At 32.4% G+C, this 22,429-nt stretch overlaps 2 protein-coding genes across 3 annotated transcripts in view; one reads left to right on the forward strand and one right to left on the reverse strand.

The window, feature by feature from the left end:
* Positions 1-10,069, reverse strand: part of LOC130899652 (troponin T) — a 239,364-nt gene extending 229,295 nt beyond the window's left edge. The window contains exon 1 of the mRNA XM_057809753.1: positions 10,061-10,069. The gene's annotated coding sequence lies outside the window, so the exon portion shown is untranslated. The remainder of the gene's footprint in view (positions 1-10,060) is intronic.
* LOC130899651 (chondroitin sulfate N-acetylgalactosaminyltransferase 2) overlaps positions 1-22,429 on the forward strand; it is a 260,579-nt gene that overhangs the window by 6,277 nt on the left and 231,873 nt on the right. The gene's annotated exons all lie outside the window — the stretch shown is intronic.

Below are 22,429 nucleotides of genomic sequence, written 5' to 3' on the forward strand. Positions count from 1 at the left end.
TATTTTAATTCCATTCCAATAACTTTCGTTGTGATATTACACAATATATCAAATTTTAATGATACCCATCAATATTTATTTCATCGTGTGAAGATTCTGTTCACGTTTTTGAAATTTACATAATTGATGACTGTATTTTTATCGGATGTTTTGGATTTGTCGGAATTGCTAAAACAAGTTTTTGATTCCATGTATAAACATAAAATATATTTTTAGGATGAAACATTATTTTTAGCAGCTTACGTTTCCATTTGTTTAATTCGAAGTTATTCCTAATAGTGTTAAACTTCATGACGTATATCTACGTTAGTAAAATTACTATGTATAGGTATATTTCAATGGCATAAAAAGCTGTTTTTAAACAGAAAAGATTTATTACATTAAAGTAGTTTATGTATAAATATAAACAAACAAAATTTGAATATGCAATTTGTTCGCTACTTCACTATCATTATAATCAGAACTGAAAATGAATTAGTGTCGAAAAATATTTCTCATTAGGAGCTTCGTTTGTGAAATTATTACATCAGTTACATATTTATCTTATTGCCGTTGAAGAAACGAATGTGATTTTAAATATTTATACTTTATATTTATTCCATTATTGATGTGCAACTTAAAATGGATTATATTCGCTGTGAAAAAGACATTTTATGTGAACGACGACTCAATATTCTTACTATTACACAAACCTCGACATTTTCTGTATATGGGTGATTCCGTTCTAACTGTGATTTTTTGTATTCAAAATTTCAAGATTTTAAAATTTAACTTTTCTAACTTTTTTATGCATATTATTCATCTATTTTACTGTAAAAATAAAACTCTAAGAGGAATTTACTACAACTTCAAAGTATCACGAGCAAGACACAAATGTCGGATTTTGAGTTCCACGGTACTGACTCATTTATCCACAGTACTGACATGGTAACTTAAGATATTAAACAACAAGTGCATCAATTTTCCTCAGTTTGATCATAAACATTAGAATTTATAAGGTAATTAGTTTAAATCATTTGTTACGACAAAAAAAATTAATAATTTATCGGTAAATTCTAGGAATGGACATGACACGGTACTGACATGGTAACTTAAGATATTAAACAACAAGTGCATCAATTTTCCTCAGTTTGATCATAAACATTAGAATTTATAAGGTAATTAGTTTAAATCATTTGTTACGACAAAAAAAATTAATAATTTATCGGTAAATTCTAGGAATGGACATGACACGGTACTGACATTCAAGTGATGTAGTATAAGTTTTCTTTAAGTGGCAAGTTATATTGTATAAAAATAATGTTTAAATATCTTAAGAATTATTCAATTAACACAAAATTTTTATTAATTGATTATTAATTAATGACTAGTACAAAAAAACAATACAGGACATTGAATATCACAGTTATAATGGAATCACCCATATACCCTTATTTTGTTTTTGAATTTTCTGGGTAATAAATTCTGTATAGCATAAATCACACAGGGCGAAATTGGTCGCGAGTAAAATTTAAAGCTAGTGAGTGAGTTAGAACACGCTTGGCGAGTGTTTACTACAATAGGCTTACCAAATCGCTTACTCACCATATTATTTTATTGTTGAAACGTGTTTATTTCGTTCTCTAAATTAGATATGTTGGTTAACAATAATTATATAATATCTAAAAATTCACATTCCCAATTTTCACTATTGCAATGCAATTCCGAAAAACAATTATATAAATATTAAGCTAAAAGATGTTTTATTTGGAAAAGTGTGTTAGCAATCGGAACGAGTTCTTAAGAAATAAATGAAAGTTAATTGAAATCCAAAATCAAAAATTTGAAAGATGTATTACATCAGGAAATTAGGAAATAGAACGAAGTAAAAAATTTCCATCCTCATTTTTGCGGATCATACTTTCAACTATTTGTGATAAATCATTGAATTGTTCTTCGCTGATTCTCATAACATTCCTGAAATCCACAGAATTTTCATCTTCTAATTGCCTGAGTAAAATATCCTATGATTCTTATACGTCCTGTTTGGAAACCCAGTCCCTAGTTCTTATCCTTACTGACAATTCCTGCTTGGACGATTCCAGCCATATTGCCCAACGAAAAAGTCAGCTTTCAAATAAATAATATTTATAAAATTAATATGTCTGCATACAGAAAAATCATAAATCATAATTGTTTGTGAATTATGAGATATCGGCCCGTTTTCGGTAAAATTCCTTCACCCTGAGGCTTCACTAAATTATAGCGGCTCGTTATTATACACATAGCCACTCCGTTAGGGAATTCATAAAGAGGGTTCAGTGGCAACTATACTTGTCAACAAGGGTAATCTCGCTAAATGTATTTATGCTTGTGGTAATATTCGCTACTTGTCTTATTTCTGGAACTGTACATGATAATTCATCTTCACTATCTCAATTCATATTTTTCAGCACATATGTACAATAATAAAATATCAAATTATTTGGAAACGTCATATTTATATAATAATGGAGTGTTTCCTTTCGGCTTGTACAAATGTACAGAGCCCCCTCTATATCCTGTTGTGAATCACTCCAAGAATCTTTTCCGATTTATTATTGTGAGTTATTAAAACTCATGTTATTTCTTTAAGCTCAAAAGCAGTTGAATAATCAACTTATGAATTAATAGTAATAGATATACTTTTTCATCAACTTAAATTAGATTTTATTAAGAGTTTGCGATCAGTTTATAGTATATAAATTGTTAAAGATATTACACTTTACTTGTTGACGTTTACGTGAATTACCACATCCTAACTTAATCAAAATTTATATATTTAATTGAAACATACTCTGTATAGTATCTCCATATTATAAAATACTTAATCATAGATTTTAAATTTTTGAACGAAACAAAATTTATGTCTTTACAATTTATGCAGATAAACCCTTGATTCAGATTGGAATTCTAAAAAGCGCAATTGGGATTAACTACTTAATTGAGTTCCCAAAACCGAGGATGCGGTTAATAAAACAGAGAAATACTATTTACTTCAAGTTCAACGTCAATGATTTTAGATTCTATTCCAGTAATTAAAACTGATTTATAGTAACGGAAATTCAGTTTGATATTCTGTTCATTTTATCATCCCCAAACTAATGAAGTTTAATTGTGAAGTATGCAATACAGAAACTGATAGAATTGTTACGCTGCTTGATATTATATCTGGAGTTTACAAGACGAGGAAGATAACATTCGTCAGCAGAGGTCTTTTTAAAATTAAGCTTTTCCAAGATCGATAAACGTACTAAATTTAAATTATATAACGATATCACCACAACATGAAGACAAATTAGCAGCTTCCAGTGCTGTTTCCGTTTTATATACAAGAGTGTAAAATTGTTTGATGTACTCTAAATCATCTTCGCTACTTCGTAAATCAGCTATTCACTACCTTCACACAACATATTACATGTTCCTTTTTTCTTGCCTTATCGCTTTTTCTCGTCTGCATCTACCATTGTGAAACTTTTATTTAGGACGGGGACCTAATAATAAGAGGAACAGCATTCGTTATCTGCATATCTTTTGAGACATTATCAGTTCAGTGCCATGTGTGATATCGACGTGGCTTGTTCTGTTTTTCTGTAGGGCTAATTTCTTCTTGTTACAGCTAAAACTGTATTAATGTTGAAGAGAGCTCACAAAGATGTTGATGTATGATTAACTTAAGTATACGAGTAGTTTACACAGTCATCACTGTGGATGTCAATCAACTGCTTGAATATTTCATTTGGAAGAACACGCAATAGACCAATTTTTGGCAGATAAAAGCCTGGTTTTTCACCATGACAAGGAACGTGCACACACAGCTATCTTCATTTAACATATTGTGGCATGATTACTCTGCCCCATGCACTTAACTCGCCTGACCTTGCATCATGTGACTTTTCCTACATGCACACTAATTATATGGCATTAAAGAGGCCAATTAAATAGCGAGGAAGAAGCCATTAGCCATTTCTACAGATTTGTACAAAAATGTTGCCAACAGTGGAAAATTCGGGGGGATTTATTCATTATTTATAATAGAATTTATTGTAAGGTTTTTCATATTTATTTACATTTTCTCTATTCGTAGGGTGAATTAATAAACACTGTCTTTTAAATTCTTAATTTATTCACACACTATACACTATTTATAATAATTCACTTATAAATATCACTTGAATAATTTTTGCGATTACTTCACTAATTGGTTCTATTTATTTAAAACTAAAGTATTTACCCAAATCATTTATATACCGAAATAAAGTTCTACAAAGTTTTAGAACAAAAAGAAGCAAAAGAAATGAATAAATAGACTGTACTAGAAATTATTTCAAAAGAAATACTTACTGTGAATACTTTGCCTGCTACTAACATAATTATATACAAATAAACATGAAACGAGTTCCTTCATTTATAAAAAATGTGAAAGATGCCGCCGGAAAAACGCAGCGTGAATTCGACGAATTTTTAAAAATCCATAGTAGCTGGACATGGCTGGCCTAGGGAACCATTTTGCCAACTTGTTCGTAACAGTATATTGAGGGGGAAAATGTTATTTTATTATGATTATTTCAATAAAATAACGATGCACGGGGATAATTTTAACCATGATTTATCTTCAAGTTACTATAAACTTTGTAAATAATTCTCTTATATTAACGAAAACACAATATTTCTAAGAGTTTCCTCATTGTTTTTTCAAATAGTTACCTTATTTAATCATGCACCGCTAAGATCTGATTATAAGTGCCTTGGAACATTCAACCGATTCAAATTCTTTTTCAGGATATAGTTTTAAAGTATTCGTCACGTTTCATTAGGGGCGTGTTTGAGTCGTGGAAATAGAGAAAAGTCTGGAAGATTGAAATAAGGTGACTATGGTGGAGGTTCAATTACATCATCCCTATTTTTACTAGTAATTGCTTGGCAACGATGAAGGTGTGAGGGTGGAGATTACGAATTTAAAACCATGAGCCTTGTTGTGCGTAAGGGGGCCGTAGACATGGAAACAGGTCAATAATGCAGCTCACGACTATAACTATCAAAGAAGGTAAAGAGTGATTTATGTGGTGCTATATTTTTTCTACATTCCATGCTTTACATTTTCGTTTCAATATCGTATTTCAAAAAACAGAACTCATACTCAGTGACAATAAATATTTTGCCGTCTCATCCGTCGTTCTCAAAAAAATCCCGTGAAACTGCAAAACATTCTAAGTAAGTAAGTGGGAAGAGATACACAACCAATTTCATTAATATTGAATTATCTTCATGAGCTCACAATAGCATCATCAGCATGATCGTTCTCAGTTTCTCAGTTCTCAAGGATCAACGAGCTAAGCAAATACTTTGTGAAACAAGCTTAACGGAACACAAGCGAAGCTCAACTAAGCGACAATGGGAGACAAGAAAGTTAACGTCTGCTGCTTTTTGTTGCCAGATCTATATTATCGGACGTTGTATTTTGCATATGAGACTTGTGGTTTCAATTTCTAAATAAACATTGTAGGATTAATTGTTATGAAACTATTTTCATATCAACTGAATGCGATTATTAAAATTGACAGCTCTTTTTCACATTTCATGAAATGCACAAATATTTCGAACAGGTTATTTGTTATCATTATCAATAATTCTCGCAATTTGCAATAATCTGCTTCGTTATTTTGATATTGCTTCGTTATAACAACAAATTATAATTGAATTATTGCTTTTTGAATGGAAGAGACTTGGAATAATGGATATTATATTATATTGCTGTTACGTGAACAGTTTTACACAATCACATTATGTAATATATTAATTATTAGACAACGTACAACATCAATCAATTATACAATGTCAGAATAAATGTCTATTTATTAACAAATGAAATTATTCTGAATATTTTATACCATTCAAACTTTTACTATTACATTTGATGGATACTACTTATTGGTATCACTAAATATTTAAGAATTCGCTGGAATGGCAAAATAAATTTTTGTTATCAATTAAATTAAACTGGAAGTTTCTGCCAATCAAACAAGTTGTGATTGGATCCTATTAATTCAGCAAAGTTACATTCTCAGTAATACAAGGCTTGTTCCAAGCAGATAATGCGGCGTGCAGGTTTGTTGTACAGAGGACGAGTCCTGAGGAACTCCAGAGCACCTGGAGTATATGGAGTAGAAGATGAAGATCTCTAGCAATTAAAGCCATCACACATTCTAGACTTTTCAGAAGGAGTGGGATCAGCTGTAAACACAGGGTTTTCAAGTATCGCAATTATGAAAACATAACACCAATTGAGATTTAACGTAAATAAAATTAGGGATTTTGAGTAACGAATTTTTTTTAATTAATAATTCAATTGCAAATTTACAATCTACTCAAAAAAATACAGAGTAATAGATAAATGATATTGTTTCTTGCTAAATGACTTGAAGCGGGCACCATCCACTGAGGGGTCTCCGTAGATCACTCTATGAGGCCAGCGTCTTTTCAGTCTTCTCTGTTCCATTGGATCAGTGTAAAGCGTGGACATTAGTGGATTTTGATGGTTTTCGTTGCGGTTTTTGTTTCTTATCGCTGATGTCTGAATAACTGTCTGTGTGTAATGTTTGGTTAATAAATATAAAAAAGTGGTTAGCTGGTACAACACATTGTTGCGCTGTAGTGACCAGGCTATATTATTCCCTGTTGTTGGTCATTTGGCTGATAAACAAGTTCACCCAATTACAGGAATACGTAGAAAACCCGTAGCACTGAAAAGTGGTCCTGTTTTTCGCTATCCTATTTATCTTCCTTGAACTCCTTTATTTGTGATAGTGCGTCCCAAATATTCCATTTATTTCAATTTTTCTATTCTATAGCTCATATTTCTATTACAATTTATAGCATTATCGGTTTTTTAAATGAAAGAAAGAAAGAAAATGTGATACATTGATATTAAGTACAGTTCACAATAAATACCACAAAATAACTGTGTTTCAATAAACTTTGTGTATAAGGAATGTTCAACAAAAGTTGAAGTTACATAACCGAAGATTCTATTTGTGGATATATTTCTCATTGAAAACGAAAAGATTTAATACCACGAATCTTGTTGTGCTCGTAGACTTTTCACGAAACATATCAACTTGTAGTGAGGAATTTTTCACGTGGAATGCCTTCTCTATCAATAAAATAATGCGTCATTTTTCTATTCCTATCTTTTTTCCAATATTCCATGCTTTACAGTTTCAAACACCATACTGAGGAATATTGATTTCTATGAATGAGCCCACAACGGCATCATATGGGTTTCTCGCCCTGAAAAAAAAGACATACATGATCGTTCTTAGTAAAAAATCAACGAACTAAATAAACACTTTGCGAAACAAGTTTTACATGGAACACAAGCGAAGCTCAAATAAGAGACATTGGGAGACAAGAAAGTTAACATCTGCTGCATATTGTTGCCAGATCGGTTGTTCTGACCTCATTCATCGAACTTTATTATGATTCACAATAAATACTACAAAATAACTGTGTTTCCATAAACTTTGAGTATAAGGAACGTTCAACAAAACTCGAAGTTACATTACCGAGGATATTATCTGTAGATATCTTTCTTTGTGATTGTAATTTTAGTAGTTTCGTCTGGGGTTTGTGGTCAGTCAGGCAGTCAAGCTGTTATTTAGTTAGGACAAGACCTTTTGTATATATAAATTGAGTATGATTGTTGTCTACGCCATAGCGGATATTACATCAATATACAAGAAAGGAGATAACAAGAAGTATGACAACTATCGTGGCATTAGTGTAACTGACGCAATAGGAACTTTGTGCGGTGAGGTAGTGAAACATAAAATTGAAAAAATACAATAGAAATCGAATAACAGAACGGATTTCGTGCGTGACGCTCATATATTGATAATACATTCGTTTTATAGCAAATACTAAAAAAAAGTGAAACCAGGAGCCAATTCGCTTACCTCGTATTTGTTGATATTGAAAAGATCTACGACACGGTACCGTCGAAAACGCTGTTTTATATATTGCCGAACTGTGACCTCAACAATGTTTATGTTCGAGATATTCAGAACATATACAAAAAGTCAAAAGGTGTAGTCAACCTACGAAGTATCATATCGAAACCATTCTTGACAGAGGATAAGTGCCAAACAACTTTTTCCGTAAGCGACAAAGTTGTTATAGTTTTTGACGAGGACATTGAAGATTATATGCCGAGAATATGCAAAATGGGGTTTCAATGTGAATATATATATAGGGTTAGGCGATGTAGACCATTCAAATACCTAGTAAGCATAATTTTGGAATATGTAACAAACAAAGATATAAGAAATAGAATGCAATAAGGATAGAAGCTTCACAAATTCTGAACTTATTGCTTTGGTCAGAAACAATTAACCCAAACACAAAAATGACTATATACAAAGTCATAATACATTTCAACATATGGATGCGAGCTCTGGCATCTAATGGATAGACAGGAGAAAACAATAGAGTCTATGGAAATGGACTATCTAAGAAGATTGTGCAAGATATCCAGAACAGAGCGTATACGAAAATAAGGTATACGACGAATAACAGGTCGAGTATACACGATTTCAGAGAGAAAACAGACTGAACAACTGCTCTGGTGAAGATATGTGAAGAAGTGAATGGGTATATCAACAGCAGAATAGAAGAAGACGAGGAAGACCCTCAAAGACCAGGGGGTAAGGGATTGAACAAACCATGAAAGACAGAGCTATCTAGGAAAAAGATTGAATAGATACAGAAAGAAAGTATGGCGTACGAAATGCGGGATGAGACACAGGAAGCTATAGAACTCCCGCTTTCCGATTCTGTATTCGGTGTGGAGTTTGTTATACCACTCTGATGAGACGTAATAACGTCGAAACTAGTCAGTGGTAATAACCCTCCCTTTGCAATTGCGAGCCATTAGGTCGATGGACATCACGTTTTTCATAGGGGATGTAATTCAATTTTTGGCGCAGCATTAGCCAGGAAAGTCGTAGTTGCCTCCTTTGAAGAAATGGAAACAATAATTTCAAATCATGAAAATTCGAAATTATATCAGAAGTACAAATATATTATAACATATATATATTTAACATATTAGAGTAAGATGTTAAAGATTTAGTAATATAGTAAAATTATTTTTATAAACGTTCCCCATCTATATTTAATTACTACATTGTATATTTTATTTCTTGAAATACGATCTTACACATGTTTTGGAAAGTTTGCTTATTTTAAACGCAGAGCAGCTATTTTCTTAAGGAGTACTGAAATTTACGCCTACGTTCATATAAAATTATATTATTTTCGAACGAACGAACACAACGATCTACAAAACTACATGTGATATATTCATATACATTGTATAATACCTATTTCTAGTACGTATACGTTGAGTATATCTGCATCGTTGACATGCAGTATAAAGACCCGAATAAAATATCGTTTGGTCGACGTTTAGGTATGATACTGAATGTCTTTAAAACGATACAAAATGTTTTCTGCGTTGATTTAACAATCCAATAAAGTTTAAAAAGGGACTGAAGGAAAGACCGAACACAAATTAATGAAATGAGAAGAATTCGAGATTTCTAATAAAAATGCTGATGTAGCTTGGAGTCTACCGAAAAAAGACCATTAAATTTATCTTGGTCATTAGATGTAGTAGTTTATTGATAATTAAAAGGGTATTCGAGTGGAAAATAAATTATTTCCCGTAACCTATTTTAGAGAGAAATAAAGTTTAATTAGAACATCCCTTAAATTTTGTATATCGAAACTACTGAAAGAAATACCGTCGTTTTACTAAGATGACTCAAAATCGAGTGCAATTCTTCATTATCGATGATTTGATTACCAAGAAGTTTTGTGGAACAGCATCACTAGCAAATAAAGTCAATAATGCACAGAACGATAAATTTGGATACCATTAAAGCCATTATTGTTTTAATACACAGCGAATTAAGTTCTTACTATAGAACAAGAACACAAGGACACACCGATTATTGATACATCGCTCTAAATTGTTGAGTATGTTTTTGTTTCAACATTGTTTTTTCCTGGTTTTTTGAAAAAAAATTGATGTTGATGAAGTTGATCAAGTATTGGTGTGAACGTATTTTTATCATTAGAAAAATTGTGCAAGAGCAGAAGGCAGATAAAATAACGTGTTCAATATTCAAGAAATAATTTTCAACTGAACTAAACACAGTCCGACAAAACCAAGTATAAAGGGACGGGTTTCGCTACAATGAGAAGAAGTTTAGAGAAGTTATAGTAGATTCCACTAAGTTCCTAAGCTTCTATAGATTTATTAAGATAAGTATAGTAGTGTAGAGAAGACAATACCATATGTCAGTACATTCTAGTCGCTTCCTTAGCGTTCCATTCCAAAAACAGAAAATGCTACAGATATTTTTTGTAGATAATTTTACTAGGAACAATTTTTATAATAACCTCTATTGACCTCTGAGCAATATATCGCGAGATATTTTTGTGACCTTTTGACTCTTTTAACCCGCACGATGTCGTTACTAGGAATTTTTCGGCAGATTGGGGTTTAGAATGCCCAAAATGACTGTACTATTATATATTCACAATATACTTGTTCAGTTCTCTCATAATCATTATTTATTATTTAAATCCTTCTCAGAGACCAATTGTACCAAATTTTTACACTAAATATTTTATTTTTAATGTGGTTCTCCCAGAGAAGTTCCAATTAACTATTTCTATAGAAGGATTTTGGTTGGAAGGAATTGTTTTTGTTTCACATCTTTCTAATAAAGTCATCGAGTACGTCGATGATTGAATTAATCGCAGATCTTTATTTATTAATCTTAGTTAACGACTATGATTTGTTAAGACAAGCAATGGCAAATTTGAACCCGTCTTGGTTTGTCAGTCGCTTTTTGTGAGATTGTGTCTATCGTTAAAAATAGATCTTTAAAATTTGAAAAGTTCAAAACAAGAAATGGTTGATACGTTGTTCGATCTTAAAACTAGAAATGTTCTCAGTTATCGATACAACGTAAATGCAGTACTTTGTAGAGGATTTAGTGAAATAATTCAACTTTTTCTTTTGTCACCCTCTGTACAACCTGATTTCATATAACGTCTTATTTTTCAGGGATGTTTTAGTTCGTTGCACATGTTCTTCACAAATGGCTCTATTGCATTTTAGGAATTATTCTGGTAACAACTATTCGAGAATTGTCATAAAACAATCGAGACTTCCAACACATGAAGTATCCTTAATCAAAATTGAAATACTTGGCAGAGTTTAGAATTATAATATCCTCTAGTACATGTCTATAAAATATGCTCCAACTGGGACATTCTGTATAGTAAATTATTTTGCCGTTTATTAATAATATTACGTAGCTCTGTCTCGAGGTCGCTGTTATTTGATATTATCTTTTCTCTTAAATATTATATCATGGAATTCTTTCGATTTGTATTATTACCAATTAAAATTTCAATACTTTTTCTTACGTGGTAGGGAAATATTTTTATGAAAACTTCAAGATGATTTAGGAGCTCTGAAAATTTAGTAAAGTTGGTTATAATTATTATTTCTGAGTTAAAAAATTATATTTGAGACGATAACAATAATTTTTTCTACGTTCGTTATCATATTCACGTTTTTTTCTTCTATTCGTATTCTTAAAAAATGTAATTTCTGAATTGGTCAAAAAGCATGAAAAAAAGTACCGTAGTAGTTAATTGTTTCACGCTTTTTAACGTAATTATAGAATTGTTTTATAAAAATAGTGGGATGTGAACGCTTCCTTTCTCATGTCAATTCGTTTCTTAGATAAACAGTCACACTTTTATTTCTTGATATTCGTTCAAGAAAATTCGTTTAGTGTCTAATTGAGAGGAGTGTAGTATTATTATTAGTGATGGAGAATAATAGTGAAGAAAGTTTAAGCTGCACACCAGAAGATGTTGAATCGGCAACTACAGCGACTGTGAATCTTCTTCCTGAGAAATACAGGAAAGAGTATTTAAAGGAATATAATTCTTTTATGGAGTGGCGATCTAAAAAAGGCATAAACAGCTTCACAGAAAGAGAGTTACTAACTTACTTTGGAACTAAATCCAATATGTGGAAGTCTTCAATATTTTGGTCGACTTATTCAAAACTGAGAGGCACCTTATTGGTAAATAACGACGTAGACATTAGTAAATACACGAAACTTATTGCACATTTCAAAAATAAATCAGTTGGCTATAGACTCAAAAAATATAGAACATTTGCCCGTGAAGATATTAAGTTTCTGTTGCAAGATCCAGACGATCATTATCTCATGCATAAGGTATGACAGCAACAAATTTCAATGTAAGCCTAGAACATCTTTCAGGTTGCTTTAATAATTGGAATCGTAGGAACTCTGCGGAGGGAGGATTTATATAGCAGTACTCTACTCAGCAGTAGGGTTTTGAGGACGTCCTTGAGGAATGCCAAACATAATTGAAGATGAACGACTGTCGTTTCTTTCATCAGTCTGTGTTTCAGTAGAGCCGCAAGGAATTCGCACCCTGCACGAACAAAAATCATTAATGTATCGCTTCAGGACACATCCACGCATCTGGACCCCCACCGACAACGAACGTTTAAGCATTGTGGTTGATGAGGATTTTTAAAAATAGCATCCAGTTCGATCCGTAATCTCCTTCCTTTTTTCCTTTCTACAAATGCAGTAGGGGTGGTTTTATAACGGAACATAGCATTCCTGATCTTCTCAGCCAGTGACAGCTTTTTTACAAACATCGCTTTCAATTTTTCCTTTATTGTTTGGAACCTTCGTTCTGCTAAGCCGTTGGTGGCTGGGTGTCCAGATGAAATGAATTATTGTGAAATTCTGTAAATTGAAATTCGGAGCTCACAAATATCGTTGCATTATCCGAAACAATAATATTGGAGTATCTACAGAGAAAATATCGTCTAGTAACTTGATAGCATAACCAGAGCTTGGGGTATCCTTCAGTATCATCATTCAAACCATTTGGATTTTGCATTTATACAAGTTGGAAAGTTGTTACCCTCAAATATAATCCAAATGGTATTCGTTCCCAGTTAGCACCAGGATATCCCGGGGATGGACGACAACTTAGGGAGGATTCTTTGCATAGTACAGTCAGCACAGCATTTGACTAGGTGTTCAATAGCACCCTCAATCCCTTCCCAATAAACATAACGCACATCAAGATGAAATATTGATGACGTCATAACTTTATTAAATTTTACTTTCTACTTTTTTGACTAATATCAAATAACGAGAAATAAAATAAACTGTTTGATGTCCATACCTCTTCATAATTTATTAGTTTTTCTATGAATTTGTTATATAATGAGAACAAAGTTTAGAATATTTCGAAATTCAGAAAGTTGAGACGGACTATAAAAAAATATAAATTACTTCTAAAAGGGCGTCTCTACTAATTCTACATTTCTAGATAGTTACCAAACAAATTGCGGCGCATTTCATTGCGGTGAACAAGCTTTGGAATTCCTTCGTTTTGTGATTCTACCACCTGCGATTTCTGCTACACAGTGACAGCAATAAAGGGCGGTTAAGAGGAAATCTCCAATTGGAATAAATTGATGTCAAGTATTACCATGGAGAAACAAAAATTTGTAAGTTAAGTTTCCTCGAAAATTGTTTTCAATTGCTTTTTTAAGGTTGCACAAAGTTTAATAGTAACGAGTTTATTGTGATACCATGTTATAGAAGTTTAAGTAGAAATTTTACTCAAAAGGAAGAATTTTTCTTGGTGATTGGTTTTCAAACTTTTTTTTATAGTTTTTACATCTAGTAATACATTCCCATTTCTGTTCAACGTATCTTGTCTCCTTTCAATCCCTTTTATATTGTCTATAAACAATTTTGGGCATAATTTGGAGTAGTCTAGTTTATATTCATATTTCTTATAAGAAAGTCGGTGAAATCGGAATATTAAACAAAAAATCAGTTAGTGCAAAAACTGTATTATAGATCATTTTAAATTCGAGTTCTATATTTGATTATAGTAAAAATAGACTGGATGCCGACTAAGAGATCGCGCCCACAAATGTCAAAATATACTTGATCAGTGCGCGACTATGGGCGTCAAATGGAAACTTTCATCACTTTCTAAATAATACATAGAAAGCTAAGTATTGGATATTAATTTGAGATAATATATTGAATCAACTCTAACGCAACTATCTGTAGTAAATCAATAATTTTAACTCTGTAAAACCCCAGCTATTTCGCTTCTACCATTCCTTTATTAATTATAGTAGGGGTAGTATATAATACAGAACACATAAATGTCAATGACATTGAGAACCAATCGTGCAGATATTGTACCTTCCAACAGTCAGCTGCTATTTATAGACATCCAGAAATTTGAAACTCTGGGGATTTCCTGAACACTAAAATGATGGTGTTCATTCTATCCAAAAACTTATTGTTTGATTATTAAATCCGAATATTAGTTTATATAATATAATAAATAATGCAAATCGATTGAGAAATTCATTTTCGCTAACTTTATATTGTACAGGTTGTCCCTGTAAAAGTTACGGACTGTTAACCATTGGGCGTGAGGCACCCCTGGCCTTCATATAGTAGTGTAGAATTATTTCTTCCATTAACCAAACCACACATAGACTTATGTTCGAATGTATATTTTAGTAAATATACTTAAATATAAGTTCTGATTTCGCAACTTTAAGAGCCTATAACTCAGAAACATGGGGTCGTATGAGAATTTTTTTCAAGCCATAACATTATTTTTACGTTATCTACTCCCTTCAAGTCCCGGAAGTCTCGGAACACCCTGTATAAGGCATTAATGATTGTTTTAAGTTCGTAATGAGAGGTGGTACGATTTTTATTTGAAAGCTTATAAAAATAAAGAATCGTATTCACTGTATCTTTAACAATCGGCAATAGGGATTAATGTTTTTTTTGTTTTTTTTTTCGGTGGCTTCGTCTAACAGTGAAGATAGTTGTGGGTTGTTTTCTTCCTTCAACTGTTGCATGATTCTTGCCTAAGCCTAACACTTAATTAAAGATTTCAGTGAAAAATAAGAATGAACTATTTACATATAAGTTTTGTACGCCCTGTCTTCAAAGTATCTCGTATGTTACTGGTTTGTAGCGCTTAAAGCGATTGTTTATGGTTGGCGTGAAAAAAAGTTAAAAGCGTTAAATGCTATAACGTTAACTTTATTTCACGCTTTCTATAAACTAACATAGTTTGTTAGTGCAATTCATCCACATTATTGACAAAAAAATATCAAGTTACCTTGGATTTTGACATGTCAGTACATGAACTGAATTAACTTTAATAACATTAAATTTGTTGCCAGAAAAATCCAAAGAAAACTATCTAAAAAAATATAACACATTTTATGAAATGGCGGAACCAGAATAATAATAAGGAGCTTGATTAAAATATCCCAAATATCTATTTGAATTTCATTCTTTTGTATAGGGCTGTAGAAAAAATAATCTATGCAACATGTGCCTTTTTCACACTCATGGAATTGCCGCCATCAACTTTTTCTATTCGTGAAAAAAGTGCCACTTTATACAACCAAGATTCTTATATCAAACAAATATATGGACTGCTACTACTCCTAGTCTCCCTAGAAAAAATTGTGATGTGGCGAAATATCTAATATAACTAAAATATCAACCAGTGGGGATTTTCGATTCATTCTCTTTAAAACCTCTATTCAATTTTTCAAAAAACAATATTTTCTTATTGCTTTTTTATGAATTGATAATCAATTTCATCATATGAATAGAAATTATTCCTAATTATTCGACAAGAACTGAAATTGTTTACCATTTTCGAACCATAAAAGCATCGAAAATGCTTTCTTTGGAATTATCAGAAGCACCCAAGGGAATATGATGCTCCTCAATATTCATCACTTCAGCTGATCTATACAACATGTACGTACATACACCACTCGTAACAGCAGATCACAAACAAATCCCAGCGACGTGAGAATTGGAAATCCAAACTCGGTGTCCACTTAGACTACGTAAATTTTGGCATTATAGATTGGCCAAATGGAAGTATCTAAAGGATTTCCTTCTTATGTTTTCTGGAATAATGTTTGCTGTAATTCCAATGACCCTTCAGTATATCAAGTATACCAAGTCTTGAATTTGAACTCGCTTTAATATTGTGAAATTTTGCCTTTTGCTTTTTAGTGAAGAAGATCTTCTCAATTCTATAAGGCGACATACAGCGCTGTCTATGAATAACATCATATAAAAATCCAATTTATAACATCTTTCGCTTTGAATGCGTCAGTTAAATAAATTAAATTCACCTTTTACATCGCTAGAAATTTCATTGATGATTCTCTATCATTGAACAGCATAATTTTGGTCACAATACAAACGGAATTACTGTTCAAGGAATTGATATCCCATCCAAATTAGAATATCGGTTAATAAGTATTTATTCACTTGAGACTTTATAGTATATATGAAAATTAACAGCCTACTTCGTTTCGTTTGCGTGGTCAAAGGATTTTTAATTAAAACTGTATAAGTAAAATCAATCCTAAACAAATAGTATATATTATTAGACAAGTGAACAAGGGTCAATATCAGGGTTAGACGTATGCTTTTCTGTAAAAAACGTGTTCTAAGGTAAGTACCTTCGAAATGCAAATCAAAATTTGGTTGCGATATTACGGGTTAGGTTAGGTAAGGTTAACAGGGTGATCTCCACTTTTCAGCTGAGATCCATTCGGAGGCCTTAGGCCCATTGTGATGCCCTTGCTGACTTTTCAGTCAGCACCATTTCACTCCCCTTCTCTATCTCTTCTGTTACCAGGTCCTTGCCCCCTTCCCAAGCTTTTCCAGTTTGTCATGAAGTGATTCAGGTCTTTAACAGGACGGCTGCTTCTCCCAGACATTCCAATGTTTAACTCCCCATGCATTGTAGTCGTTTCGATACCAATGCTGTGCAGTGACACATTAGTTGCTCCATTGTTTCTTCCTCTTCACTGCATTCTGCATAGAGATTGTCTCATACCCATTTTTCTGAGTCTAGAGCCTACTGTGCAGTGACCGGTAATCACTGCTACGACTCTTCGGATCGAGGCTTTTCCATAGCCTAGCAGTTCTGTCGTCTTCCTCTTCTGTAGCACCGACCACAAGGAGCGTTTGATGACACAGATATTTCTATTATTCCATATCTTGCCGTGCTCTCCCTCTAATATTCTCTCTATCGTGTCCCTCAGCAATTTGATCGGTGGTAGTGGCAAGCCCGCCGCTTCGTCTGCGCTCCTCGTCGTTCCCAATTTGGCTCGTTTGTCTGCCATTTGAATCACTTCTACATTGCTGTGTCCAGGTATCCAGAGTCTAACCTTTCGGTCACGAATCCATGACAGGGCTTCGCGACAGCTCACCACTCACCTAGACCTCACTGCCGTTACGGGTTTACTCGCAAACAAAAATCGAAATGAAGAAAAGAATGTAATTTAATTTGACAACATAGAACTGTTCAAAAACACAGCGTTTTGGCTTACGAAAATAATCTCTCATAGGATCTGTACTATATCCATTCATATTCAAATTTCTTACCAACCGATCTATGTTCAGAATGAGTTAAGAAAATTTTTTTTACAAAAATTTAACTATTCAATTCAACTATTTAACTATTCAGCTCCTTCTTTTGTTTTATATCACAATATATTATTACCTAACCGTAAAGCCTCAACTTTTCCGATTTATAAAAGATTTAATCGATTCCACAAAATTAGATTGAGTTCTGGTAGACGATGTTTGAGATGTTGGGACCGTTTTTCGCAGTTTTTCGATTTATATTTAATAGGTATTCTCAACTTAATAGAATGAAGAAGTTTGGAATAGTTATGTAAATGTGTTGATCAAAAACGAACGCCGTTCGGCTGTTACGTAATTTTTTGTACGGTCTATAAATCAGAAAACAATATATGAATGCCCGATGGATGAATTAACTATATTGATAATAATCAAAAGTGATTTATCGGTTTTAGAAAAAGTGCCGAACCGAATCTAAAGTTAAAATATTTGTGTACAAGTCGGGTTTATTATAAATGTTGTTATTTAAAAGTCTGTGGCTTTTTTTGTGCTGGCGTTATTTTACAGTTCCTTGACTTCAAGCTTTGCTCCGTTCAAATGAAACGAAACATACCCAGATAATTAACAATTAGTTGGTGCTATTATTGTATCAAATAATAGTGAGCATCTTCAGAGAAAAGTTGATAAACTCGTATCAAACAACTTGTCAAAAGTTGAGGATATTGATTACATTCTTGATTTTAGAAGCGAGTACAAAAAAATTCAGTGGCATTCTTCAATATGTTACGCAGGGTGTTCTGGGACTTAATGCGAAAAATTCGGGAGTGCGTAGATGACGTGAAAATAATGCTTCTGAGTTATATGCCTGTAAAGTTGCGAAATCAGAGCTTATATTAATTTCTAAATGGTGTAATAAATTATCTTAATAATATTTTCCTAATAGGTGGATTAGTCGGAGAGGTCTATTTGCATGACCACCACGTTTTTCTGAAATAAATACATTGGAACACAAGGAACGAAATTAGTAAATATACATTGATAATTTCCGATTTCGTAACTTTAAGAACCTATAAGTCAGAAACGACTGATAGTATGAAATAATTGAGTTTTAAATATTATTATATTGAATTTTAAATAAACAAGGATGGATAGGATATGAAATGAGGTAATTTTAGAGAAGCTCTAATAGGAACCAATAGAAAAGGAGTAATTAAAAGATGTTTAAACTGGTACGGACACATGAAGAGAGGAACACAACAAAGCCTGATAAGAAGAGCGACAGCAAAAAGATATAGATAACTGAAATCGTAATACTCTAAAGCTCGAGTTCCAAAGAAGTAAAATATGAAGAATAAAATTGAATAAAGTGCTAATATGGAATGATAAAATAAGAAAAAATATCCAGAAATTCAATAAATATGAATGATTGAGTAACAGCTACTGAGTAGTGGCTTATGAAAATAACAAAATAGTAATAAAGTTGTATAATATCTAGAACAGAGTTCTCTTGTCTATAAACGTATTTCTCACCATTTTAAGTACCATTCAGCCGAAAATTGTTATTTAAACGGTTATTATCAATTATTAACTAGTTGTGCTACTTATTTCATCTATCGTATTCCTCTGATCAGGCCCCCAGCGACTTTTTTTTGTTTTCGAACCTTAAAGATTTTAAACACTTATATATTCTGAAGACTGAAAAAGGTTGAAGCATCGCTGGAAAAAATGTATAGCCTTGAAAAGAAACTATGCTGGAAACTAAACTGATTATGGAAAAAATTGTTTCTTTGTACGGTTGGAAACAACTGTCATAATTTTATTTATTGACGAATGGATAATTCAACTGAATTTATTAATGTCAATCGACCAAGATTAGGCCATGTGCAAATGGGAAATTGATTATCATGTGATCAAGTGTGGATAAGATGAAGACAACTACAACAACAGAATGTCTATGAATATTGTTATCTCACTAATACCTGTCTTTTCACAATCCAGAAGGAAATATTCGATTATTCTCTGCATTGATTACAATTTGGTTTATTCTTTTACAAGATAGTCACTACCAATCTGCTCTTAACAGTCTGCTATTGATCTGTTTCGGCTTTGAATTGATACATGAACATAACTAACATATTCTATAAATTAACAGATTCAACAATACCGATAATTTGAATGTATCCAATCGTTAAATTCTCAATAAAGTCTTTATCAGAATCCGAGTTCAGTCGCACATGAAATTGATGTTGCGTTTCACCCTCTCGTTAAACTGAAACAAATTTTGGTATTTATCCAATACCCCGTTAAATTGGTAAGTATCTAGAAAAGGAGACGTAGAATGTCTGAAATACTCGTTCTACATAAATTACTTCAAGTTCCTTCGTTTACCCAAGAGTCTAGTACACCATCGATAATTGATAAGTTCTTTTCTCTTTCTCTTATCTTTTGTGACTGTCTTGCTTAGATTCCTGTGCTTTTTCCTTTCTTGCTGACAGAATTTCTTGGCAAATTTCACAGGGAATGCTCTTTCAATTTTCTAAATCATTCACACACGTGTAGACGCAGAGATTTTTTCACGAAATTGGATTGCATGATGTGAATTAGTTAGTGGAAATTGTAGATTGAATTAATAAGGGAAAATCAAGTTTAAATCTAGCTATGCATGAGAGATTTGTTATATTAGATGATAAATGTGATTATAGATTTGACTTTTCCAAATCGATGGATTCTAATAATAACAAATCGTTAAAAAAGTTTTTCAAAAAGAACTATCTTCTAGAAGTACATTATTGAATTTCAAATCATTCTTTTATTGTTTACCAAAATTATATGGCATCTTTGTGAGAATTACCATGGGGTTTCATGTTTGAACACCACTCACAAAGTATTTTCAGTGATTATAGTGAATCCTATGCTGAAAAAACAATAAGCAACCACCAGAACTGGTACGATACCGAACGACTGATTAGTTTTTTACTATCTGGAAAGGAACTTAAGAATCAGCAAGGGATAAAGAAAAGGTGGTATTAGTCTTTTGAACTTTCGTTTGGAACATAAGGAATTCGCAATCTGTTCACCACCAGTATGACTTTGCGAATATTGACATTAAGAAGATAATTTATTTGATTCTAGTCGATTTGTAACTTTTTAGACGGCGTACTTCACCTATCGTAACTTACTCGCGACTATATTTTAAATTCATTTAATCCTGTCTTCATATCTATAACAGAATAGTTCATATAGTCTTCATTTTTATCTTCATTTTTAATAGTGGGAATTTGTGGATTTCTTTCTATGATAGAATCAGGCATGACCAAGAAGCATTGACAATTATTTTGAAAATCTTATTTTGAATTCTTTGTACTTTCTTTCTGGTTTAGATTGAGAGGCAGATCCCTATAACTGAATGTGGGTATCTATCTAAATAAGCTATATAATAGTATCATATACTCCGAGGACTATTGTGATTTCTACCAATTACCCAGTAAATCTCGTGAAATCTAAATCCCAGTTGCTTTCACGTTGAATAAATGTGTTTTCCACGTTAGTCTTTTGTCTAGATCTTGTTATATGCCCAAAGATTTTACAGTATTCTGTGAGCTGGAAATTATTTAGTATAAATATGTATAAATGTGTGTGAATCTAATATGTTGACCTTTCAATTCCATGGCTTCCACTTCCCATTTCTTCAGTTATGCTTCTATTTTTTCAAATGATTTTGAAGATTTTTTGTAACTGTTTCTGAGTTGTGGTGATACGCTGGTATTGCTGTGTTATCTTTGGTGAAGACTGCAATTTGCTTTTCGGTTGACAAGTGTGAGGTGAACAGCAGGTCCAGTACCGAAACCAATACGCTCTCTTGAGTTACTCCTAACTCATTTTGTTGTATATGAAATTTTCATTTTTGCATTCATTGACGATGCTGACTGACGTCAAGAACAGAAAAGTGCCTAATTGAAATCTGTAGGGATTTAGAAGAGTAGTTTCGGGTTTTCAGACTTGTAATTTACAAGGATGAAGATAAATATATTGTAAGAACAGCAACAGATGGTTTTGAGAAGGCGAGTCTAAGTATCGTGGCTCAATCATTCAATGATACTTATGAGGCCGAAATTTTTTTGGAGAATATTACTTCGAAAAATGTCTGGACCAATATAAAACCTCAACAGTAAATTATGAAAACCAATGTTCTATGGAGCGAATGATTGAAGATAGAGCAACAAGGGAGATCTATAGACGAAGAGGGAAAAAATAGAGATTAAACACCCTAAAAACGGTGAGTAGATGAGGTGGAACAAAACATGAATAGATTGGAAATTGAAAATTGGAAAAAAGACTAAGGATCTGTAATGTGGGCAAGTGGATCCGCGTGATGAAGAAGATCAAGAAACTTTATATAGAGTAGAGCCGAGAAGTAAGTCAGTATATTGCCTTTTTTAGATCAGATTTAAAGTTCTTCAACTAAATCCAATTCATTCAATTTGAGCTAGACTATGAATGGAAAAATCTTTTGATTTGTAAGGCTAAGAAATTTTATTATTGAATTGAAGTAATTAATATATAAGGTTTTACTTGACATTGCTTTCATTTGAAGCCATACTGTATATTATAAATTATTTATGCGTTGAATAGCTCCCAAAATCAATAGGGTTCGTTCAACTAATATATGAGAATTAATGTTAAACTCAAAATTGTTCTAGCGCTCATATTATTTGACCAGTAGAGTCAACATATATCTGTGAATGCTCTCTGTATGGATTGAGATTAACCTCATACGCCATGTTACTGTTTAATCGAAATTAATACCTAATATTTAA

Source organism: Diorhabda carinulata, chromosome 11, assembly GCF_026250575.1.
Source record: "Diorhabda carinulata isolate Delta chromosome 11, icDioCari1.1, whole genome shotgun sequence".
Taxonomy (NCBI): domain Eukaryota; kingdom Metazoa; phylum Arthropoda; class Insecta; order Coleoptera; family Chrysomelidae; genus Diorhabda; species Diorhabda carinulata.